This window comes from Schistocerca nitens, chromosome 1 (assembly GCF_023898315.1).
Source record: "Schistocerca nitens isolate TAMUIC-IGC-003100 chromosome 1, iqSchNite1.1, whole genome shotgun sequence".
Taxonomy (NCBI): domain Eukaryota; kingdom Metazoa; phylum Arthropoda; class Insecta; order Orthoptera; family Acrididae; genus Schistocerca; species Schistocerca nitens.
The window spans coordinates 449,959,334-449,986,618 of record NC_064614.1 but is presented as its reverse complement, the minus strand read 5'-3'; the positions used below and the strand labels follow the sequence as shown (position 1 = coordinate 449,986,618).

The 27,285-nt window shown below is 42.2% G+C and overlaps 1 protein-coding gene across 5 annotated transcripts in view; it reads right to left on the bottom strand.

Moving 5' to 3' along the window:
• LOC126251534 (thymocyte selection-associated high mobility group box protein TOX-like) overlaps positions 1 to 27,285 on the bottom strand; it is a 488,002-nt gene that overhangs the window by 165,610 nt on the left and 295,107 nt on the right. The gene's annotated exons all lie outside the window — the stretch shown is intronic.

Genomic DNA, 27,285 nt, shown 5'->3' with positions numbered 1-27,285 from the left:
CCGCTACGGTCGCAGGTTCGAATCCTGCCTCGGGCATGGATGTGTGTGACGTCCTTAGGTTACTTAGGTTTAAGTAGTTCTAAGTTCTAGCGGACTGATGACCTCAGATGTTAAGTTCCATAGTGCTCAGAGCCATTTTAACCATTTTGAACCACTAGCTCAGTTAGACCAGGATGGGAAGAAAATACGTCGGGGCCTTTTCTGAAGACGAGCATGACGTTCTCCTTAATCTATTTGGAAAAATCACAATCCTGTAACTTTCGAATGCAGCAATAGTAATGTGCTACTTGACAGAGTCGTATTGATTAAATATCTAGGCGTAACGTTGCAAAGCGATATGAAACGGAAAGAACACGGCATGTGGGTAGCCGGATAGGCTAATGCTCGGCTTCGGTTTATTGGGAGAATCGGTCTATTGGGAGAATTTGGGAAAGGTGTTTCATCTATAAAAGAGACGATGTATAGAAAGCTACTGAGACCCATTCTTGAGTACAGGTAGAGTGTTTGGGATCACCACCAGATCGTATCAAAGAAAGACATCCGCGCAATTGTTACAGTAACGCTTCGAGAACTGAAGTGGGAATCCCTGGATGGATGACGACACGCTCTTTTCGCGAGGCATTATTGCAGAAATTCAGGGAATCGTCATTTTTTCCCCCCTCTATTTTCGAGTGGAACAGGAAAGGAAATCACTAATAGTGGTACGAGGTACCCTCCACCATGTACCGTACAGTGGTTTGCGGATTACGTAAGTAGATGTAGATGGTAAACCTGCGTTGGAATGTGTGTTCATGTCATACCCACTTGTGTCACGTTGTGTGGTGAGATGTGTCTAATCAGTGGATAGTATGACTAATCATGCATTTGCTTATACTGATTCAACAACACCGTTCATGTTTAGGCGGTGGATGCTTACGATTTGTAACGACTGTCATCTCCAGGTAGCAAAGGAGATACATTAACCTATTTTCTAAGAATAATCAACTGCCTACAGTCACTACAGTTTCCTAGTTTCTTAACAGTTCATGTATGGTTAAATACGACATTTGGCAATATAATGGCATCCAAAATGGTGGGTAAACGTAGATTTTACGACACATATGTCGCAACCTAAATGACTATTAACATAAAGTTTAAGGACATAGGTGAACCGGTACAAATCATTCTCAGCAGCGTGTTTTAGTAATCAAACATGTCACACCTATATTTCTGTTCAAAGTGAATTTTGAACTTTCCCTACCGTGTCTGCATTCCCGCAGTCTGAAGTTACGGATTTTTATCGCTCTACAGCACAGAACGAATGTTACGAGAGAGTTATTTTTTTGGTTCCCGAATACGGTAATCCTTCTCGCAGAGGTATTACATAAAAGAATGTTCTAACATTCAGTATATCAAGAAGAATAAATTCCGTCAAGCGGCCCAATATCTCTCGAGGCGTGGCAGATTTACGCGACATTTCCGCAGTGCGATTCCGTTAAAAGATGACCGGCCGGCGAAACTTCAGTTAAGCGCTTTTTCCAGAGTCACTTCAGCGAGGGTCGCGTACATATTCTCTTCACAAAAGTAAGGGCTACTACTACATGACGCTTACGGCGACCGCAATCTCGTGCATGACGCGGCAACTCCACACAAAATTCATGCCCTCGTTTCGGCTCAATATATGCAAATGTCAGCAGCTATTTCGCAAGGTGACCTTTTTTTCTGGCATCTTTCATTCCCAAGTCGTGAGAGCAGGTCGAGTTGTTGCAGAACTTCGTTCTTTTCAGCCAGACATCCCATCATGCTGGGAGTGGGACAGAGGGAATCCCAGATGGGAATGTTTGAGAGGGGATTTCCAGTTACGGCATTCGCCTGTTGACCAACGGAGACTGTCCCAGACAAAAATTAAAATTTTGCGTATGTGTATGTACGTATGTACGCACGTATGTCTGTTCTGTGTTGTATGTTGGTTTTATCCGAAACACAGAGTTCTGTATACACGGTGAAACGCAGCGCACTGGTTGATAAAAACTCAATATGTGCGTGCACTGATGGCAGTTTTTTTCAAGCTCCTAGTCTGGGCACGATGATAGCCTGTCGATACTTAATTTTTTATGTGTGCGTGTATACGAGAACTAAGGCATCCTTATTGCAGCGGTTAAGAGTCTACAACGGCCCACGGCCTGAAGAAATTATATGACGTAAATTACATAGAGGCAGTTCTATTTTCACTCGTGTCATCATTTCATTTATGGTGCACTTGACACTGGTACTGTCTCTGAACATCAAACGACTGTATATGCTAACGAGCTATAACAATTTGGCAGTCTACAAGTGTCATGTTCAACTGCACTAATGTCGGCTTCTTTTTCTGATATGCTACGTCAGTACACAATAAAAATATTGATTACAAGGTTTGCTTGTCGAGAGATATTAGTTTGCATATTTCTTATTACATGGCAAAGAACGGAAGGACTACCCTAACGAAGCCTTGTGGTTGCCCCACACACACAAGGAGAGAGGGACAGACAGAGAGAAAGAGAGAGAGGAAGAGAGAGAGAGAGAGAGAGAGAGAGAGAGAGAGAACTTGCTGTAAGAGCAGGTTGAGCACGTTAGGGCACACTACCATTCTATATAAGGGAAATGCCTGTAGAAGTCAATGACCAACTCGACTGCGTCCTCTTCAAATGAACAGCCTCTGAATTCCTCTAAGGCGATTTAGGGAAATCAGGGAAAATTATATCTGGATAGTCGGACGGGAGTTTGAAGCAGGAACAGAGTCCATTGTATTATTACTGCACCATATCGTTCGCTGGATTTCAAAGACAGTGCTCCGCGAGGGTGTTGGTTGGTTGGTTGGTTTGGGGAAGGAGACCAGACAGCGTGGTCATTGGTCTCATCGGATTAGGGAAGGATGGGGAAGGAAGTCGGCCGTGCCCTTTAAGAGGAACCATCCCGGCATTTGCCTGGAGTGATTTAGGGAAATCACGGAAAACCTAAATCAGGATGGCCGGACTCGGGATTGAACCGGCGTCCTCCCGAATGCGAGTCCGCGAGGGTGTCAGCCATATCGTAGAGGAATGTGGTTTGCATACACTGAAGGACAGCTTCAGGGAAATAAATGTAGTGGACTCAGAGTACTGCGACTTGTTTATCGAACTTAGATAGTAATTTATAATCGTTAGAGAATTAACTTGTAACGTTATTGGAGCTTGTTGTTGCATAACGAATAGCCACTTGGTACACATTTTACCTCCCAGGCTGTGCGTTTGACACATTTTAGAGTTCCTCTCAACTAAAACTATAGTTCGACAGTTTTGGTATACCACATAAATGAAGTAGTGAATGGTAGCATTATCGGAAGCATTGGTAGAATTGGCAGGGAAGAAAAGTAAATTAATATATAAGAGAGAAAATGAGAACCGACTTCTCTTTGGATTTTATTGTTTGTTTGTTTTTATTACATATAATTAGAACCACACATTATTCAGTGTTAGTCCATTGTGTATTTTATATCCTTACAGAATATAAATTACATTTCATAAGTAATATAAATTAGATGATGGCGTGATTTTTGCGCCTTTATACGACCAAACCAATTACTTTTGGTGCGAGTAGAGTTTAGATGCGCAAACATAAAAAAATATATACAAGATTGATGTTGTTATTTTGTACTCAATAGAACGTTTTCCATCATGATCAAAGGCAAGAGTTTCCTATCATAGCTGATAAGTGTGAAAGTTGTTTCGCAATAACACACACGTACTCATATAAGCTTGATGAAGTATGAAGCGGTGTTTGATATGTCTTTGCATTTTTTTTTTTTTAATTTCACTTTTTGTCTGAGGAATTTGCGTTTTCTAGCGCTATATGAAAAATCTGTATTTCTTAAAATTTTTACCACAACACCTCTCTGTTTCATGTTACAAATCAGTAACTTTTGAATGAAACCTGAATTAAGCAACGGCAGTTTCAGTTTTGTTGTTAACACTGGTTATTATTAAGTAAGAGACAAGAGGATACGTATGTAGAACAAAAATGTTCAGTAGATTACCTGGTCCTTTATAAATCCTCACTCAGTTTCTAGACAGATCGCTGCGTGCAGCGTTTTAGGAGAGCCATGTGAGACACTGATTGGATACGTAAAGAAAGCTGTCGTTATGAGATAACGCCCGACTCGTATGCAACACAACCAGCGTACAGGTAATGCGGGTACAATCTTAACTCAGCAAAGCTACAAGGAAAACTACCGCAGTCTACTCTTACTTCCGGTAGCCTACGGCAGTTTTCAAAAATGGTTTAAATGGCTCTGAGCACTATGGGACTTAACATCTGAGGTCATCAGTCCCCTAGAACTTAGAACTACTTAAACCTAACTAACCTAAGGACATCACACACATCCATGCCCGAGGCAGGATTCGAACCTGCGACCGTAGCGGTCGCGCGGTTCCAGACAAGCGCCTAGAACCGCTCGGCAACTCCAGCCGGCTACGGCAGTTTTACATCTCTGTGTGGAATACATACTTGTTGCTGATGTAGGTGGCACTGTGCGTGCCGGTGAGAATGAGGAGTAGTGGTTTCTTGCGGGGGGGGGGGGGGGGGGGGGGCGTCGGCTCTACGCCCCACCGGACGGGACGTGGCGCCTGCCCGCGCTCGGGTCAAGCCGGCCGCAAGTGGCCGCCGCCTAGGTCAAGAAGCCGCGTGACACCGCGCGTGCACCCCAGTGCTCTCCGACCGCGCCTCCCAATCTAATTGCCGCCTGCTTGCCTTTCGCTGGCGCCACATCGTGTCGCGTGGCACAAACGCCCACGGACGGCCGATGACGCCGGTCGAGTATTAACCCGAGGTACGAATTAGTTGTCGTGGCACATCGGGGCCCCCAAAGAGGCTGCGGGAAAGCAACAGCGGGGGAGGAGAGCGGGAAAAAGAGGAGCTTCGGTGGCATCTGAATTTCAGATGAAATGTAAACCGCGGTGACGGATCAATAAAACATGAGGGACGGAATAAAGTGTCGTGGAAGGAGACGGACGTGATCAACAAGTACAAGCGCACGCGGCCCGCACGCGCTTAGCGCGCCCGTGCGCGGTGGCGCGTGCCACAGCCGCCGTCAAGGCCGCGGGCCAGCGTTCACTGCGCCAAACTGGCGTCCCTTATTCCTAACTAAGCTGCCTGATCTAAGGTGATACGTTCGATCTCCGGATGCGGACTCTGTCGAATCTCACCGGCAGAACTCCTGTAAATCCTCGTTCAATAAAGGTCTCCGCTCCTCTTCGCATTGTGTGCTGCACACGATATGGTGTAGTGAGTGCCAATGACAGGCTGCAAGGAGAGTAGTCGAATTCATAAACTGCGACTGCAGACGGGATACTTTTGAAGTGTCTTGCAAGTACTCTGGTACGAACATTTTTTATTAGTTTTTTCATGTCATTTATGACGGGCCGGTAGACGTGGCCGAGCGGTTCTAGGCGCTACAGTCTGGAACCGCGCGACCGCTACGGTCACAGGTTCGAATCCTGCCTCGGGCATGGATGTGTGTGATGTCCTTAGGTTAGTTAGGTTTAAGTAGTTCTAAGTTGTAGTGGACTGATGACCTCATATGTTGAGTCCCATAGTGCTCAGAGCTCAGAGCCATTTGAACCATTTATGGCGATACGAATGTAAAGACTACACAACACCCAGTCCCCGAGACTACACAACACCCAGTCCCCGAGCGGACACAAGCTCCGACACGGTCGGGAATCGAACCCAGGCCCCTCCGGTTAGCAATATGCCACGTTGACCATGCAGTTACCAAGGTGGACAAAGGCATGAACTTCATGCGTTTAAATGCGGTCTGCCCAAAGATACGATAGTGTTCTCTGTCGTGGGTGTTAGATAATGATATATTTTCTTTTATTTTGTTAGTCTACGATAGGTTTACCACCATTATGACAGTTGTTCTCAGTTTTTTCTTTTTTCGTTTTGGCTTTTTCCATCATTGCACTTTGTGTGACATGGCGTTCATCTGATCATTTGGCTCCAGTTATTCGTCTCCCATTTCGGAAAGTCCAGAACGTCACTACTGCTATTCTGATGATGCCTTGATTATGCGCGTGTATTTCCTCAAGGTGTTTTTTGCCGTTGATTTATCTTGTTTTCAGTTTCGAGTCAATTATGTTGAAGGTGCGATTCGCCCACCAGGAAACACTCATTTTTCTTACTCGGCCACAAAATAAATTCTGCAACTGCGCAATGTACTCGTATTCTTTTCTGTCTTTTAAGACATCTCTTATTTTGATTTTTAATGTAGTTCTTGTTTTGGTAATTAAGACACAGTAGATTGTGTAAAATCCTCCTCTCTTTTCTTTCTAATCTGCTAATAATAATAATATTTATTCATACTTTGATCATTTTGTACAATTATATGGATTCGTACAGGTAAACAGAACGTTTTCGGCCTCAGTCCCGTGACTTTACGACTGTGACTGCACGTTAAACTTGTAGCGCTTTCGACCACTTGTGCGGATGAATCGATCCCCTTCTGAGGAAAACCATTGTCGGAAACAGGGATGGAGGGGGAGGTTGACTGTATTTTAAATTATTGCACGGACAGTACTGTTCCAGACGAAAATATGCGCGACGAAGAATGTTAATGTCCATTTGAATGTGTAGACAGATTTACTTATGAGACGTTAGCTTTTAACGTGCGCTCAGAGCGCCAATCTGACTGCATCGCGCTTCGCTGTAGAATACGAGTATGTTCACATTCTCTGTGGGCATATACACACCATACATCTGGGGACAACTTACGACACAGAATCTTTCTTTTTTTGTTGTTTTTGTTTGTAAATGGTGATAAGTGCGCACTTTCGCAACTAAAATACCGTTAGAAAAACACTTTTCAAGGTAGCAAGAGGAGAACCGCACCGGAAATGACCGCGGAGAAGCCCTCGGACGTTGGCGCGCCAGGTACATATAGTCTGCGCCCGCGAGCTCGGCTCCAGTTCACCACCGGCAATGGAGGGTGAAGCTTTGACAATGCCAGCCACTCGTGCTGGCGAAACGTCAGAAAAATCATTAGATGAACGTCGGCCGAAGAACCCGAAACAGAAGCCAATAGGCAGTTTGTCACTTTTCAAGTGTTAGTGATGTTGCAGTAACGAGATGTCACACAACTTCACACCAAATTAACATATAATTCTTTTCAACTGCTTCATTTACCTCTTTTTCTTGGGCTCATGCAAAGTAGTTACACACATCACATTTCTCAGAACATACTATGATACATAAATTGTACGGGCATCCATCGCTGCACAGTTTTTCGTCTGGTTAACAGAACAAGCGTCAAGCAAAAGGAACAAGCCGATCTTTCGCCTTCCTGAGTACCATCCACTCCCATTAACACTCACTTCATGGTACTCATAAGCCCAACCAGCAGATCCTTTTACACTTGAAATAATAAGTCTTAGCTTCAGATCTATATTACCAACCGGCTAAAACGGTCATCCAGTCCCTATTGCACATTGCCTATCATGCAGTTTCCAGGGACATCAAAAATTTAACTTTCAGGGTGACCGAATTTAAAAATTTAAAAGGCAATTGTAAGCTACTCATTGAGAGGTAAAGATTTAATACTATAAGTCAGGTATTGAAGTTAGAAACTGTGTATATACATTGAGGCAGCATTAACTGAACGCACTCAAATTACCCAGATTGTATTCATCCAGCGTTTGATAATGAGAACATTTAAGCGTCTTCCAACAAACTTTAAACATGATTTCGAACCTTTTCTAAACTTTTCTCGCTTACTCATTTGTAAAGTAATCGGACGTCTGAAGCTGTTTTGTACATGACAGATCGATTCAGTAAAGAGCCGGGGGTGGGAGGGTTACTGAAAAGATAAATTAAATAAGCCGCCCCGTAAGCAAACAAGAAATTTTCTTCGTTGATTTGCAAGATCCACAATTTGGACTGTGCATTTTTCTGTCCCCTTTTGGGAAACTGCTCGACCAATCATGTGACTTGCTGAGCTACCATTTCCTAAGAAACGTCAGCAGGTTCCGGTTTACGTGGACAGCTTTCTCCTAGCACAGACAAGCTTCGGTAATTTTATCCAAATCACGAAACCAATCGATGCGGCCGCTACATAAGAGAAAGTACACCACACACTTTCTCCTTGTCATGTCAAAACTCCGTTTTCCATCTTGTGGGCCGCTAGTGGTAACACAAGTCAAATACTGATTCGAAATGATATTCATCACTCAAGGGATTACTATTTTCGTCCTGCACGATGGTTCTGAAAGAACTCAATGTATCTCGTCTTCTAGGAAGTGCTATTGTCTTGACCTGTCACTCGTATTGTCGTATTGTGGAGAGATCCTCCTTTAAGAATGTCAGCAGCGTCTCGACATACGACTATGTCCGCTTCTACAACCGCTTGTGTTACTCGCGTTAATCAAGCCCGGACAGAAAGTCTCCCTGCTTTTGTCCGCACATGACCGGCCTGTAGGCCTGTCACGGAAGTCGTTTCGTCCCATCTCATGCGGTGATTTAGTGCACCGTCCCCAGTGGTGATACAAACGCCTACCGGCTGGACACCTTGCGAGAAATTCAATGCCCCGAAGCAGTCACGTACTACGTCTGAATGACAATATCCACACTGGCTGGTAAGCAATATTTCATGGGAGTGTCCCCATGTATCATTTCAACATGACGCGTGCTAGAAAGAAAAAGAAAATATTTACTGTAACTGACTAGACCACATTTGATAAGTTGATCCTCTCCAGCTTGATGCAGACGGCTGTGCATTACTCTTCCTCAGCAAACTGCAAAGTGAAGGAAACAGAGGATAAAATAATTTCGCACTATATGATGCACTTGCCATCAAGACGGTACAGTTTCTCCTGTATTTCATACATCATGTGTTCATATCAGTCACAAGCCTTGAGAGTTGTTACAAAAGTGAGAACTGTAGGACTATAATGTATGCCAAGGAGAACTTAATGTGTAACGCTTCCAGTCATTTATAATCACGCGCCATTAAAGCCCTGGACAGACAGTAGATCTGGGAGATAAGTAAAAACTATAAATATTCAGTCGCTAGCCGGCCGCGGTGGTCTCGCGGTTCTAGGCGCGCAGTCCGGAACCGTGGGACTGCTACGGTCGCAGGTTCGAATCCTGCCTCGGGCATGGATGTGTGTGATGTCCTTAGGTTAGTTAGGTTTAAGTAGTTCTAAGTTCTAGGGGACTGATAACCACAGCAGTTGAGTCCCATAGTGCTCAGAGCCATTTGAACCATTTTTTTTTATTCAGTCGCTAACAAACTGTCAACTGTAAAAACAAATTGCTGCCAAGAAGACAATCCCATGGCTATACTTCGAGTTAGTTTTGTTTTCCCACATAGTATTTCTCCAATCGCAATCATACACATTCGCTATTGCAGCACTTGACTGCTGTAGGCGCATATTGTTTATGTACACAGTTCAAAATAGTGGTCTCCGCTCGAAACGCATCTCCTTTGTTTGCGGATGAAGCTGCTTTATTTTGGACTCATATACATATCAGTCTGAGTTTTTCAATACTCTGGTGTATTGCATTTGTTATTAGTCATGCGATGGAACGCTTCTAACACAATGGAGAAAAACACCTGAAAGACGCAAAGACACTGCCTACTATAGTCTTATCGTCTGTGCGGACTACGATTGAGACACTAGATTCTTCGTAGGAGACCCAACTGGTTCTGGCCTGATGTGGTTTTTTGGTGGGCTGTCAAACGATCTTATCTCCGACACGTTCACTTTGCTAAATGTAGAACCGAAATCCAATTAGTCTGCATAATTGCTGAAACTCACGACAGAACAGCGTATCATCATGGGGGAACATGCCTGTCGAAATATTGAACATTTTCGCGGTGATAATGTGATTTTCGATATAGATCTGGGGTTCCTAGACGGTGATATGCTTACAAATAAATGCACCTGATTGTCGAAGCTCACACGGTATATTACACCGAGAAACATTACCCAAGATACGCACGAAACTTTTCTTATTGTTTTGACAGATGCTGTAAAGGTTATAAACTTCATCAAGACAAGGGCTCTAAACTCACGGCTATGCACGCTAGTGTGTCAAGATATGGGAGGTAAAGTTAAAAGTTTGCTTCTTCGTTTTGAAGTATGATGGCGCTCTCGCGGCAATATTTTTAACCAAATATTTGAACAGGGGTCCCAGGTTTTTATGTTTCTCAATGACAAAACAAGCACATAAATATTTTTTCGTTGACTGTCAGTGGTTATCAAGATTGGTTTATTTAGCTGATAACGATGACAGGCTTTACATTTTGAACATGTGCCAAGGACGAGAATCAGTAACTTCTTAGCAGATAACAATACACCGTCTATCAAGAAGAAGTTGTCTCTTTTTAGTTCACAAGTACTGAACAATACTTTTCTCCCATTTCCCACTCTTACATCATTGTTGGAAGGCAATGAACTAGCTCCCACGGGGGATTTAGTTACAGATATTATTACATATTTAGAGACCCTTAAAAAAGTTGTGAAAAGTTCTTTTCCAAAGATTACGCAAAATACAGCTGCGCAAGAAATTTATTCTCATGAAAAGTACGGGCAAAAGTAATCTCGAAGGAACTTTCGTCGACATGACTATCGACATAGCGCGGAAGATGCTTTCAAAAAGAAAACGCTGCTTCCGGATGGGAACAACAAAAAGAATACACTTCTTTTGTCAGACAAGCTGTCACATTTTTGGAGGTGTTTGTTAATACTTATGTGTAAAAGTGGGTTTTATTAGTTGTTGGACATTAAAAATAAATACAGAAACACACTTTGCATTGAAGGTGACTTGAGAGTTAAGTTGAGCTCCATCGAGCCAGACTTTAAAGCTATAATTAAAGATAAACAGCAGCATGATTCCAATTGAAACATAGTAAATCTTCTTTCATTTGAATCGACATTTGAAAACAGGCTAATCACTGAGTCTGAAGTCTGACTTATCGTCATAGCCGCACGTTCTGACGCGTCTTGACGGCTCGCGCGGCTCCCCCCGTCAGTGGTTCGATTTCTCCCTCGGGAATGGGTGTGTGTCTTGAGCTTAGCGTAAGTTAGTTTAAGTTAGATTAAGTAGTGTGTAAGCTTAGGGACCGATGACCTCAGCAGTTTGGTCCCATAGGAATTCATACCCCGCTACGGTCGCAGGTTCGAATCCTGCCTCGGGCATGGATGTTTGTCATGTCCTTAGGTTAAGTTAGGTTTAACTAGTTCTAAGTTCTAGGGGACTAATGACCTCAGCAGTTGAGTCCCATAGTGCTCAGAGCCATTTTTTGAATTCATACCCATTTGAACTTATCATCAAAGTTTGTCTTGATTTTGAATTTTTCTTTTTGGTCTAATTTGTTACACCAGATATCATAACCGACTTAACTTAATTTGGCAATATTTGCTGCAGATAAGTACAATATGTGAACATGAATGACTCTGCAAGAAAGTGCTTCACCTTATTACTTGTGTGTGTCATATTTCTACAATATGTAGTTGTTCAACGGTACGACGCAAGAAGCATAAGTGTGTTGGCACCTCTGAGCAAGATGGCGAAAAGTAGCCCCCGTACCGTTATTCACCCCTACGGCAGATATAGCTCAACTTTCCGTGCCCCCCCCCCCCCCCCCCCCCTGCTATGCCTCGGATGGGTCAGAGCGCACGCAGACAGCTGTCGTGTCAACGCGGCTGGCACGAACCCGTCACGGTCCGATGTCCGCATCTCTCTGGAGGTCGTCGGCCTAGACGGCTGCTGGACATCGTGCTCCATTACAGAGAAGCTGTCGTTACATCACCCAACAAAAGGTCTGCCATTCCCAGCAGCTCAAATGCTCCTCCACAAGCACGTTTTCTGCTTTACATCTGGCGCTACATTAATTTGGTTTCGTTTTGCAGAGAAAAAAATCATGTTTACGTACATCTTTGGGGTAGCGACAGCCATCGGACAAATAATGAAGCTATTAATTCCCCGTACTACAAACGTGTCTGATCGGACAGTTTCATTTTCAGAATTAAATTAATATGCTTCCTCAAAGATCTCCTATCCTGCAACTAAATTTTGGGATGAACCTGCAGTGCGAAAGTCTGTCAGCAAGCTGTTACTATTGTTCAATAAAGCAGTGTTGCTTCTAGATATCAATAATCCTCCATACAGTAAAACACTCTCCCGCGAAATCCGAAATTTAGTCTGAACGTGCAACTGCTTTGCTTGGAGGTGGCATTCCAGTGTCTACGTCCAGCCTGTCTATCGGCTCACCCAGATTGTAATGAGAGGAGTCATGGCTTAACGTAGACCCGAATTACACCGTTATGTGACATTTTCTACAAAGCATTCTTAGAGTTGGAATCGTCCAAGGCGTCAGAAACAAAAAATCCGTGGCAAGCGAACATCTAGATTTGTAACTTTGAGCTACCAAGTCACACTACTATTGGCATGCTTCCCGCTTTTGACATCGTTCTTGTTTCTGAAAATGCACATAATATGTCTTTCTTATAAGCTACTGGAACACTGAGCCCTTACCAAATATCTTATTTCTGTTACAGTTTTCTTATTTTTGATCTGCACCAACATGTCACTTGCTCTTCTTTTCCGTTTCTAGATTAATCTCACTTTCGAAACTGCTTTCACGTCATGAGTGATATGAAATAGTTATTTGAAATAGTTGTTTATTCCATTAATTATTTAAAAAAATTGATTGGTTGCAGTTTCATGTATTTACATTGAATAAACAGTCACGGGTCCTTAAACATCCGTAATGCATAAACGTAATCATAACTATTTCCACAACTTCAGCTTTATCCGAATTTGCAAACGGCATTCAATTTTAGCTCCGATTTTATCTCTTCTTATTAAACATAAAATGTAAATTATGTTGTGGAACAACACGAAAAAGTGGGAAGCCAGAAGAACAATCACATTATACTTGCTCATCCTAGTTATATAGAGCTTGCTCAGAACGATAACTTCTTAGAAAGAGGGCGAAAAGTCGAATGACTGCACCGGAATGATAATCCTCGGTATGTTTTGAAGGTGACTTTCCACGCTCACTTGTCCACCCTGCGTAATCTTTCTTCACTCATGGTGCACAATATGCCAACTGTTCAAATTCAAGAACGAAGAGAACACAGATTGACGCTATTCACAGACGTATGCTAAGGTAACGTGGCTACAGAACGTGTATCAGATCGTGCAAATAGAAGTTCCATATCCAAAATAATCACAACACACAATCCAGGACACGTACAACAATCGTCATCAACAGATGGCAGTACATTCGGGATAGCGCAAGAGAAAAGTAACAGGTGAACCCAGAGACTTTTATTACTTACCTTACTAACAATTATAATACATCAGATAACATGCCTGATGCGGCAAGCGTCTGTTGCAACCGCTTTTCGGAGTGTAAAAGTAAACAGTTTTCTGAAATCGTGTGGATTTATTTATATTAGAACGGCACAGGCAATTTTTAACTACGACAAATGCCACAGCTCGTCCTAAGGAAGTGTTTTGTACAAATCATCTATGTCTTGATAGTTAAATTCATCTGATGATGGAAGTATAGCCCCCAAAGCACGTTGTGGAAAGATCAATAAATGCGACTGGTTACAGTAATTCGTATACTCAGTTAATATGTGTGCATCTTCGTGATCGTTCACCGCGCAAATATTACTCAAGCTGAGTAAGCGACCTTATCTTCTGATGTAAAAACACCGATCTTCATAGCCCGTTGACGAGTGGCAGAGAATGGCAGCGCACTTGCCAGCAAGCAGGTGCTGCTGCTGCGGTTTCCGGACAACAACGCGTGGGAATATTGCCGGGTTTCTTCCGGTGGACTTTCCATCCGCGTTTTGCCGACAGCGTGGAGCGGAACGAACGCCGAAACAACTGCGGTGCTGCACGCCCGCGGCTTTCTAATCCTTTTGCTGCGTGGCTCAGAGCAATTGTATACTGTGCCCTCCACCTCCGCCATTATCCTGCGGACATGCAGGTATGCTTTATCCAAGTGAATTATATTGCTATTGTTATCGTGGAAAAATGATGGCAGAAACAGACTACATGTGACAAGTATGTCACGATGATGTACGAGTGCCTCTTGGGTTTTCAGTCTGATATCGCTCTTTGGGAAGCAGCTATCTGAGGCACGTGAGAAAGGGATTACTTTGACCACGGGTTTGGTGAAATAATTAACAATCATTCGAGCAAAATGATAGCAACGACTGCATGCTGTTTAATTCAATGTGGTCGAACTGGGATCCGTTTGCAGGGACAAATCTATGTCATATGACTTATACAACGGATGCCTACATTCTATTTTTTTAAAGCAATTTTCGCATCACTTAATGAATTAGACAGCAGCAGCTGCAGCAGCTGCATCAGCTTGCTCGCGTGCTGCCACTCGTCCACTTGCTCAGAAGATCGATGTTTTTACATCAGGAAAAAAGGTCGCATAATCAGCTTGAGTAATATTTGGCCGATGAACCATCAATACGGTGCACACTTATCAATCGATATTACTAATTACCGTAACCAGTCTTATTTATTGATCTTTCCACTAACTAAATAATTTTTTCGCGGACCTTTCGCCTGTGGTGCTCTTCATTAATCACCAACTTTTAAACCGAGTGTTCACTTGGGAAAAATTAACATCGCATCGGAGATGAAGTGGTTAGAGACGGAGTTGACGGAGATTTTTCTGATTTCGACAGGTGAGTCCTTATTTTCAAAAACCTCTGTCTTATGATACGACATATCAGGGATCATTCTTCGCTTCTATCCGTACTGAGACAACATTGTTTGCACTGAGACGTCATGAAAAGTTATTCTCTACTGTGCTTTCTGAGCCATCTGAGTGAGATAGAGTACAGCCTTTTCCGAGTACTTCATGTCATCTTCATGTAGCAGTGATCCACTATCAGTCTTCTAGGAAAAAATTATCAAAAAACTGGTAGTCAATCTTCTTATTTCGATTGAAATGCCTGACTGACAGCTACAGGGATTTTGATAGAAGACGCAAACGTTCTTGACTGTGTACAGGTTAAACAAGGACACATGGAGGCCCTGACTTTTCCTCTGCGAACGTCACATTGGAAAATTTTCCTAGACATTCTGTGTAGTTCCTCAGTTGGAAATTTCCTTGGTGTTTCTGGTGTCTCACTGAGGAGCTATGAGAATTCAGAACCTATAAGAATCAAGCTAATTCTTTAAAAATATAGCTACTTACATTGTGGATGTGCTACAAATAATTTTTATACAAAATTAGCAAAATGGTTCAAATGGCTCTGAGCACTATGGGACTCAACATCTTAGGTCATAAGTCCCCTAGAACTTAGAACTACTTAAACCTAACTAACCTAAGGACATCACACACACCCATGCCCGAGGCAGGATTCGAACCTGCGACCGTAGCAGTCCCGCGGTTCCGGACTGCAGCGCCAGAACCGCTAGACCACCGCGGCCGGCACACAATTAGCACCCAAAAGCGACTGGTTACAGTACGGGGTCAGTAATAACTATTGTATTTATGAAAGTTACAACTAACTCACCTGCGTAACAAGAAGCTAAACTATTCCCAAATGATTCATTCGCCTCAGGATTTAACAGGAGAAATATCATGAAACATCGACATCAATTCACAATTAAGTGCGTAGCAGAGGGTTCATCGAACCACCTTCACGCTTGAAGGTGGTTCCATTCATTGACGGTTCCATTCTCTACCAGCGCGCGGGAAAAACGAGTAAGTAATTCAAACACTGAAGAAAAGAGAGAAGACATTCAAAAGCATCAACGGGTTGAGAATCTAATTTTCAGTATTAGAAGGCATGAGAAGTTAAAACGCCGTATATTTTTAAAATGACTGAATAATATAATATTACATAGGCCACATTCTACGGTTTATGGGACAGCTGTTGACAAATAAAAGCAACAAACACCTGAATGATTCAGTCAAAAATTTATTTCGTTCAGTACACATTTATCGTCTATGACATCTTTAATCAAATCTTTATTTACGAATAGTGCAAAACAAACAGCTTAGACGCTATGAAAACTGTCTGAGAAACGCACCCACAGCGCACAAGTGTATTCGAAATGCGCCGGACAATACGAGGGCAAAAGCGAGAAATGCTGTGAACCACATCTCTTAATGAAGGACTACGGTAAACTGTGACTAGAAAGACATTACGCAACAGCTCTCGTGATAACAATCATATATTATCGCCCAGAGTAAATATTTATTCGGCACACGGGGCAAATGAATCGCCAGTGTCGCTGTGTGCTCGCATAAGCTCGACAAACAGCGCAAGTTAACGTCAGGTGTGCGTCAGTCGCCAGCCAACATTACACAGCCGTACTCCAACATTAACGGATCGCTGTTTAATTTGGACTCTGCCGCGTAACGCACATTAATATTAACGCGCAGCAATATTGCTGAATATGTATGACATCGTTAGGTAGTGAACTTCAGACGCAATTCAGTAAATTAATATCAAACGGCTGAGGCATGCGCGCTTGCGCGGCGACCTGCATTTCACGTTTGTACTAGCTGTTACAAACCTCGGCGAAAAGTTTTGTTGACAAACAGAAACAGGTTAACGGTTGTTTCCAACACGTGTGTCTCTGAGTATTGTGGATACTGAATGAGGCTCAGAAAGTATCCTTGAACAGATAAATTATTCGTTTGACTATAGCTATGAGTGCATGTTTCAGAATTTATGTTCGGTTCCAAGTGAAGCAAGACTAGAAAAAAGGAGCCTCGTGATTACAACTTCATTTACGAATTATAGTATCATGAACAGGTTATTAGAAAGAAATCGTAATTTACAGTACTCCTTGTGACACGCAAGTTCTTTAGAATCTCTCAATATTTATAACATCAGACTGAGTTTAAACGAGCATGCAAGCCCCTTTAAAAGCAGAAAAATGGCTTCTCAGCGAGCAGTAGAGAGATACATGTTGGGGATTACTGGGAGAGATAGGAAAACAAATAAACCGACAGGGAACAAAGTGGAGTGGAAGTCGTAATTAGGACTGTAATGGAAATGAGATTGAGGTGGGAAGGTCATACCAGCCGAATGGATGACTGATGTATCAAGGAAGTACTTTACTGGATTCGAAGATATAAGAAAAACTTGAGAAGACAACCTGATGGAACTTGGGTAGATGATGACAGACAAGGCGGCAGCAAGATGCGTACAGCTGAAAAGTGTAATGCATGTATGATTGTGGACCATGATTTCATCCTACAGTGGGTGTCAAGTGGCCGATGATGATGTCACAGCAGATTGTTACCATGGGTAACATTCAGGTTTATTTCTTTGTATGCAATCCTACTGAAGAAATATGACAAGTACACAGCAGAAACTATATTTAATTAAGCATTCTGACAAAAGGTGGCCGCTTCTCATTTCTGTTACAATTTATGATTTATCATAACTTTCGTCTAATAATACAGTAATTATTTTTTCGGAACGTTTAAGCACACCACCTCACAGTGTTGCTGCAGTATGACTGTGGCTTCACACAAACTTTCAAATTTTCCTGTGAATTAACTAGATACATTTTTAACTTAAATTGAAATAAGTCTGGAAAAGAAGAAAAATAGACAATGACGGCCTGTCCACAGCATAGGTGAATTTCAGCGGACTCCTTGTGTTAGTATAGATGGTTGTAAGTCACCCTGCAGTTCTGGTTTGTAATATGACACTGGTACTGCAAATAAATGAAAAAATAACGAGATAATTCAACATATAATTCTTTTCTTCAGATGTGTCTCGATTTTAACACGCCGAAAAGACTTGTCGCCTTGACATTTGACTACATATTCATGTACCAGAACGTAATACAGTCGTTCTACTGTTGGCAATTAAAGGTGCGTACACAGACGTATAGGGAGTGATACTGTTTACTATCCTAAAACATGTTGGTAGTGATAAAGAAAAGAACGATGATTAGGCTGCAAATTATTGTACTGAATATGAAGAAACACGCTATCAGTTGTAGATCTTAATCCTAAAACGCAGTTTAATAATGACCCTAATTCTGAAGTGGTATAGTAACTAGGAAGCTGACTATAAAAATGAAAACTCTGGAACAGTACGGTACGGGGCCAGTTGTAGGACTAATTCTGAAACTTTTCCATTATATATAAAAAATTTTATGGTGTAGAATAGCCTCCGCTAATAACGTCACTGACGTATTTTGGTCTAGAAAGAGAAAAACACAGGATGCCGAATCAGGGAAAGCAAGAAATAAGCTGCCACGTTTCTACACTGCGTTTAGAAAAGAGACCATGCGGCATTACAAGTGGCAGTAAAGGGGAGTAGAACAAATGTTTTAGAGCGACATGATTTATCTGTAAAGTCGCCTTCGTCCTATGGAGGCAATAACAGTCAAGTTTATTGGTCGTATCGCCTCACGAGAAAGTATACTGTTTAATTAAGGGGATAAAGAAGATTCATAAAGATAATGGAGTGGGTCTTTCGTACGGCAGTCGCGTATTTAATACAAAGTTGACAGTGAATTACAGCGCTTTGTGATAAAGCTTACGGCTTTTTCTCTGCCATTCTTCTGGTTCTGCCAAGTAACGAGTGTCGTGTCCCTAGACTGGAGTGACTAAATTTAATTACTTTGCTGGACGACAGAATATAAAACTTGTATTGCATTAGCAGATGGCAATTCACAACTGATAAACGAAAACGATACAAAAGTAACTTGTAAATAGCGCTTTAAATAACTACCAGTATTTGCAAATCCAATCGCAACCCACTGACAGATACACGAAAAGGATCTTTAAGAATACTTCACTTCGTATCTAAGAATATGCAGCCATACAACTCCCACGCAGCATGTAGTTCTACAGGGGCGGAGGAGTTCCGTCGCAAAGCACTGCCAAGAAGAAAATTTCTGCTGTGTGGTGTTCTCTTCCTACGAAAGATCGATAGTGGGAACTGCGCAAACAGCATAAGTGGATGTCGGTGTATTCGCAGAGTTCACGGAATGCGAGCATGAGGACGAGGAGGAAGCGGGGAAGCGGAGGGGAGGGAGAAGGAAGGCGAGGGGCAGTAGAGTTGAGTGACGGCCAGAAACAGGGAGGGAAAGAGAGTCAAATGCAATATCCGTAGGCTTAGCGCGACATGCAAAACGCGCACGTAAGCCGTCCAGCGCTTCTATTGAATCCATTATCACAGAACAAGAACTTCGCTTTAACTTCTTACTGAACAGAGCAAAGAAAGGGATGCGTTTTACAGGTAACTTACTATGTTAAAGGCTCGAATTTTGTGTATCATTTGTATTCCCAGTCGATGCCAGGTGCGTTTCATACGGAAATACGAAAACAGACACAAAGTGTTAGCGCTCTGCACTATCTTCTTTGGCTGTAGTTAATGAACAAGACATTTCACAACATTTTTAAAGTCGTTACTCGCTGCACAGAGTAGGTAGGGCACTGCAATTATTTCATTTTTTATTATGGAAAAGTCACAAGAAGCGTCGCGTCCAAAGCCGGCATTCACTGCATAGAAGAGACAAATTTGGAACCATTCACTCCCTTTTTCCGGTTTAAGCCGAGGAGGATGAGACCGATAGTCCAGTGCTTCCCCAGGTTTTGCGAGCTACCGTACAATTTGTGACGGCACATAGTGTTCTAAAGTCATTTTTTTACCTTTCCAGTTCGATTCGCGCATCGCACTGAATGTCGGTATCGTACTGGAGAAGTCCAGATTTCTCTAAGTTTTCCGTCACGATCATTACGCGACCTGTAGTGCAATACATTTCTTGACTCGTACTGGAAGGAAGGCTCTTAAAATTTAGAAGGTACGGCTCTCCGTGATGACGTGTCACAATGGATTTCATTGATAAATGCTTTCACGCTCGTGCATTTTCTTAGCAAATATTAGACGAATCGCGTAGCTGTTTTTTGATTCTTTTCTATCTATCAGGGCAATAATGCGAATTCTTTAGGATCGGAGGGTCTAGCCAACATTTTCGATTGAAAATTAAGCACATTATGAACTACGTAGTGAGTCATGTTAAAACGCACATTTTAACGTTGTTTTAACATTCACGGCCTCGTATACATCATGAATGAAATCAGTGTATGTAATCAGTCTTAGAACACACAAGAACAATTTTGTACACAGGTACAGAAATAAAGAAACCAGTCACACTTTTGTACAAATTAAACGAGCGCGGAAGGCTAAAGTTTTCGAACATTGAGTTTTTGCTGTAGAGGACTGTGCCTTTCGAGGCAAATACTAGGCTTCTAAAACATCAAAAAGCTCCTACAATCCCACCCATTTGTTTACGTGATACGCTCATGTCAGTTACATGCACTGTTTACAAGAAAAAAGGTTAAAACAGAGTCTTTGAAAACTTTTAAAACAAGAAACAAACCATATGTCATATATTCGGAAGTGGTATTTTATCTTATAAATTTCTATTGTTCCGACCACCGTGCGTTAAAAGGCGGATACGTTACAATGGCAGTGTCAAACAGTGTGTGTGATATGCTGCATTCATACCGTTCTAACACATGAACTTAAAAAGTCTATCCACAGAAGTAAGTGCGCGTAGCATCTCCGGAGAAAATGGTGATTCTTATAAGCTATTTGAGGACCCTTCCCTATAATTAGTGCTGTCATGCTTATGTGGTAAATGTAGCACAATGTGTACGTTGCATTATAGTTAATAAGCAATTTATATGAATGAAACAGGAACTCACTTGCTCTTCGCCCACCTTAGAAAACCATTTTCCTACGCAGTGTGAATATAAATCGTGAGCAGCACGAGTATGTTTTTATATCATTAACAAGACTGCACTAACAAGACTGCATCACATATTTACTTTTGTCAATCAAATTGAATGTGACCTGATTTGACTTATCATCTTATTTGAGAACGCAACTGTAGATACTGTTTGCTAAGAAGGCGCTCTCAGATAAGGAATTCTGTACAGTATGAGGAACAATATTAAATGCACTGAAAAAAAAGTATTGAAAATAAGTTATTTCTGTTTACCTTTTCGATGCTAAAGTTGCATTGTCGTGCAGTATTTTATTAACTTTAGCAGTTTTTTTTTCTTTTTTTGTAAACTTAAGTGTGTGTAGAACAGAAAAACAATAGAAGCTACTATATGTGTGTAAGACGAGTAGTTCAATAGTTACATTAGTGCTAGACATGAAGTAGTGCATTCTAGCGGAAAATGCAAACTATTGTGTAAGATGACCAATTTTGAAGCTCTTTGCATAACTGGTTGCCCAACGTTAACAATGCAAGACGTAAAATACTGGTAGTTTTAAGTAGATGTAATCATAGCAACACATGAGCGCAAATGATTCACTGTGAATTAGTAATACTGAAACGTGTAACGTTATAAATTCAATAACAGTCTCAGATTAGTCTTTAAAGAGCATCGAGTAACTGTCGATGATAATTAGGATTGAAGATTGCAAATTGAAGAAAAGCATCAATAAAGTCACAGCTACTAAAACAAAAATAACTTATGAACCATAGACAGACTTGGAATTCCTTACAGTAGATCACAGTGACGAAAGATACTGGCCAATTTCGTATGGTCATTTTGAAAACGGAGCACGTTATTGAATCCTTCACTGGAAACATACTGTACAACCAGAAGGCGCACGAGGCTTACTGCAAGCCGGCGCGTGGTAGAGTGTGCGAGCAACCCTGCTGCCCTGTGGTCGTGTGGCTGCCACTGTCAGGAGGAAGGGTGGTGCGTGCATAGGGACTGTGTGTGTGTGTGTGTGTGTGTGTGTGTGTGTGTGAGAGAGAGAGAGAGAGAGAGAGTGAGAGAGAGGGAGGGGGGGGGGGAGGAGGTGCAATGGCAAACGGGAGAGTGAGGGAGGGGCCTGAATACGCTAGTCACCCAAGCAGCTAGCCGTCGTGTCGCAATACGTTACAATCGGGTGCCGCATCAAAAAGCTAATTGCAAAGCAAATGCTGCTGATTACAATAATAGTTTTGTGACTGGCACAATGGGTGTTTGTATGCCGGACGGCAACACTTGATGGTGGTGTAATTAACGACTCAGCTACATGGATGCCCTAAACAAACTGAAAGCCAATTTTAACGCGTGTATTCTTTGTCGAATACCCGCTCTGTTTTCAATACATAATTATTGATTTCTCATAAAGTATGGCCATTATGGAAGTTTTGAAATACGCCCGAATGAGCGGCGCGGGGATGATGCACAGCAGGAATTGATTACCCCTGCGTAATTGTAATCAACAAAACAGGTTCCGAATATTGCGTCGCAGTTAAAATAGTTAATATTTCGGTTTACGAACAAATACCGGCGTACTTCAAAGCGTCGCCATCGCAAAAAAAGATGTAATATCGGAGTTTGACTAACACGCGCGGAAATTAACCTGTTCGAACAAAGCACACTGTTAATGAGTTTTCATCGAAAGCAGCTTCAACAGAGAGAAACGAACTTACTAAAGTCGTGGAAATTTTAATGTCTCTCCGCTACGTCTATTTTTCACTTCGGTTTCACTGCAAGCTGAAAATGGTTGTCGCTCCTGGCCAACCGTGTGTGTGTGTGTGTGTGTGTGTGTGTGTGTGTGTGTGTGTGTATGTCAAAACACAGGAAACAATGTTCATACCAGTCACTTTCCCTGCGTATTCTCTCTGAGTTGCTAAAAGTACTAATTCTTTTTTGTTGTCGGCTGTCTTCGTTTTGGTTTGCACTGCCCTGTTAGTTTCTCTGTTACTTAGTTCTTTCACCTCTGCCAATGACGTTCACGTGAAAGATACTAAGTTACAACATGGTTCGGAATTTATGTTGAAGTAGATGAAGCCAATTCAAAGGTCGGAGGACGGAGATGGCGTACCCGCTCCAGTACAACCGCGCACTGCGTGTTCAGACCAACCTTCGAATTATAGACATTATACTTTACTTAGGTCCGTGCCATATTGTAAAAGAACTTCGTCAAAGAACTTTTATAGAAGACGTTTTATGAAACCTCTGGCGGTGTACACAGGTTCTTTCACGACATCTTTTATGAAAGCTAGTGCGCGGTCCTAGCTCTTAAATACCTTTTACGGTGTAATACGGGTCTCAGGAAATAACTAATCCGCCAACTCAAGAAATCAGTTTCAATGTGGTACGCAAAGATTTTTAGTTGGAAACTACGTACACCTGCACAAGACATTATACAAATTTATTTTATCTATTGCTGTACTGTGGCCGTATGGTGTAGTAGCTACCAAATGCCCTATTGCTGTACTGTGGCCGTATGGTGTAGTAGCTACCAAATGCCAAATAAAGAAAAAAGTTGTATGCACTTGTATGACACGTGGGCTGTGCAAAGAAAAGTTCGTACGTATGCGGGTGCGCGCTTGCGATGCATTAAGAGGCTTGGTACTTCTCACAGCAAGCACATATCTGAATACAAGGGCACGGCAGCAGGTGAACAGGTATCTGATGCCTTCGCTGGGAAACCAGTTCTCCTTTATACGGCACACAAAGCGATATATTCCTCGCCAATGACGTGGCCAATAGTTTAAGGCAAAGCCCTTCCGAGAATGACAGTGACTGTGCAAATAAACTTACACGGGTGGAGCCTCCTCTCTTGTTGGCGCTGGGATGAGACTGCCACGACTGACCAAACCGGTTTACCAACAAAAGGTCACGGAACGATTTTTACCTCCCCCTTCTCCCTCCCTCTCTCTCTCACGCTCTCTCTCTCTGCCCCTCCTCATCTCCTGCCTTCTCCGTTCTCGGCACGGGAACATGTGAGTGGACTTAGCTTCAGCAGACATGGGACCCAGCACTCACCCACTCATTCGTTCGTTGCTACACGAAACGTGCGCGTATGTGTTATCTGCCGTTGTGATACAAGATTAGGGCATGTACAAGATTGTCTTCCGCGAAAAGTTAATGTTAATCAATGCGATGTTGCAAGCAAATAATAAAGAGAACAAATAACTATAGATAAAGAAATTTCAAAAGAGGCTATAACTGGAATGTTCAGTTTTAACATCCGTCTATATACGGAAAGAAGAACAAAATAATTGTATCCTTGCATTTTATCTTTTTTGTTCCGTGTATCTAATGTGTTTCCGTAAATGTAGAAAGTTAGATACAAGCTTGGAACGCTGACCTGCTTTACTTGTCTCTGTACTGAACAATTGTATCGTAAAGTGCGAGAACAAGATTGAGTATTACCGATTTTCAAGAAACGACAGCAGAATATAATTTAAAACTACTTGAATGGATTGATGCGCGCCCAGTCAAAATTCACAGACTTAGATTGAAATGTTGTGTAATGTTCGACGGTTGGGTGATTCTTTCAATGTCGGATAAATAATCAGTTCCAATAGAAACGGGTGTGGCTTCTCTTCATGAGATTTTGCATGAAGATGAAAGTAGAATGCAGTAGGAAATTCACTATCATACTAATAAAATATGAAGCTGAACGTAGCGAGTAACTAATGTAGTATAAACAAGTCGCAGAGATATTTAGACTTGCGTGATAACGGGACAGAATATTTTGCTGAAGTTGGGAGAAATGTTTCCGCATTGTCCACTCTTATCTCGCATAAAAACAAGAAACTTTGACTTGGTTTTCGAACAGAATCAATAAACCAATGTTTGCTGATAGAAATAAATATGTTTCGGAATGACAATGATGGTCTTTCGGAAGTGCATAATTCAGTTTGCTTTTCATATTCTAGTTTGCTTTTCATATTCTATTTAATCATTCATGTGTAACGAGACAAACAATTCTCTAGGAAAAACCAATCACGGACTTGGTACTCAATAATCCTTTATTTATAGTCGTTTCCTATTCATGCTGGCTGCTGCCTAAATATTTTAGAACACAAATGTGGTGAGTTCTGACGGGCAAGTGTTCGGTATTATCAAAATAACTTGTCGTGCGAAGTGCTCACGTTTAAATCTGAAATCAGACACTAGTTCAGTGCGAATGTCAGATGAGACGCTCTCACGAAAAATATTCGTCCTTCAAAACCGTGTCAGCGCGAACATAAACTATGATTTATTCCTGAATAGTATGCGTTATTCACTCTCCGTGCAATTTTATGTTAGTGTGTTACGCTGGCTCGATGTATGTTTCATATTTCGCAGGTCAGTACTACTAACTGGCTGGATCGTAAGTCGGTAGATAAATGCTGTTGTAGTTTCTTTTACGGGTGCGCATTCAGATCAGCAGTAGCTTACGCTTCCAGGGTCGTGACAGTTGTTGCTCTCTTCAGTAACAGGAACTTGGCGAAGACGTTTACAAGGAGTTACTGGCGACTTAGAGCCGGTCCCTCCAACACCTGCGCACACACTCGGATCAAACCTGAACACCTGCGCCAACACGGCACTAAGCTACTCATCAAGAGTCTTCTCACCGTGCAACATCTGCTAGTGCCCAAGATTCATTTCGGATGGTGTCTCTCCTAATGAGATGTACTGAGGACGAATCTTATTCGTGCAACTGTAGACAAGCACAAAACAGTGGAGCACTTCTTATGCTAATCGTCTTACTTCGTTATTCTGAAGCTAATTGATAAATGGATACCAAGTAGATTTCCTATTGTTGCTTATTCAGTTTTGTAAAACAGACGGAAAATTTCGAAATGCGCTTCATTAATAATAACACCCGATGTGTAGGATTTCTTTCAGTCGTTCCCAAGTGCTGCAAAGTTAGACGCGTTACATGTAAATTCTTTTGTACTGTAGCCGAACTTTTCCTTCGAATGCTTCATCTTCCAAATATCTGTTAATTTATGAACACATCTATGTGGTATATCGGAATTTTAGCTCATTCATTACATCTTTATTTTACATTTGCAGTTCTTCGTGTTACATCGTTTATTATTTTTCTTTATTATTGTGTGCGAGTGACATGAAAAGCTCACTGCGTTGTGCCACTCACGCCCAGGTGATACTGTTTGATATTTTATGATTTTTTACACATCAAATTTTTTCATTAGTGAATTTATTACAGACGACAGCTGTCTTTTGTGTGGAGAACGTTTTTATTTCCCATGCGTCCAGTTATCACATGCTGTTTGAGAAAGTCATGCAGCCATAGTCCTCAAACTGGAAAATTTGTAAATTTATGGTAATGTCTTATGGGACCAAACTGCTGACGTCATCGGTCCCTAAGCTTACACACTATTTAATCTAATGTAAACTAACTTACGCTAAGGACGACACACACACCCATGCCCTAGGGAGGACCCGAACCTCCGACGGCGGCAGCCGCGCGGACCGTGGAAAGCGCCCTAAACCGCGCCTCTACCCCGTGCGGCCACAGTCCTCAGGCCGCTTATATTTAAAGTGGTTATGTTATGGTTCAAATGGCTCTGAGCACTATGGGACTTAACATCTTAGGTCATCAGTCCCCTAGAACTTAGAACTACTTAAACCTAACTAACCTAAGGACATCACACACATCCATGCCCGAGGCAGGATTCGAACCTGCGACCGTAGCAATCCCGCGGTTCCGGACTGCAGCGCTAGAACCGCACGACCACCGCGGCGTTATGTTATGGAAGGTTGAGTAAACTGTGCGGAAAATTAGTTAGAAGTCTTTGCAGAGGATCACAGACCTATAAAAAGGTTTTATTTCTAACAAGTGAGTGGAACTCTTGAGTGCTTCTACAGAGTGTCCCAAATTCTTTGGGTCAAAATTATACGGGCTGTATTCTGTGGCCCGCAGCTCGTGGTCGTGCGGTAGCGTTCTCGCTTCCCACGCCCGGGTTCCCGGGTTCGATTCCCGGCGGGGGTCAGGGATTTTCTCTGCCTCGTGGTGACTGGGTGTTGTGTGATGTCCTTAGGTTAGTTAGGTTTAAGTAGTTCTAAGTTCTAGGGGACTGATGACCATAGATGTTAAGTCCCATAGTGCTCAGAGCCATTTGAACCATTGTATTCTGTGGTACGAAACAGTGGTATCAAATGAGTATTTCAGGCGATACGAAGACTTGATTGAGGAACTGCTTATGTTTCATAACAAACAACTACCTGCCACTACCTAGGAAAACAATACAGAATTGTCTCTGACGTGCCACTTCAAGTCACGAATGACAGTCGCAGATGGAGGATTACGCGTTACAGGAACGTACAGACAAGAATTTAACGTATCGCACAGCAGGGTATAGTGCCCTGAAAGCCGAATGGCCAGAGCAAAGTTTCGCAACAATCGTCACTCTATTTGGAAGAAATTTATCCAAGTTCAAGGCACAGAGACTTAGCCAAGATTCTAGACAAATCTTAGGATATGACGTCGTTTAGTGTGGGAGAAA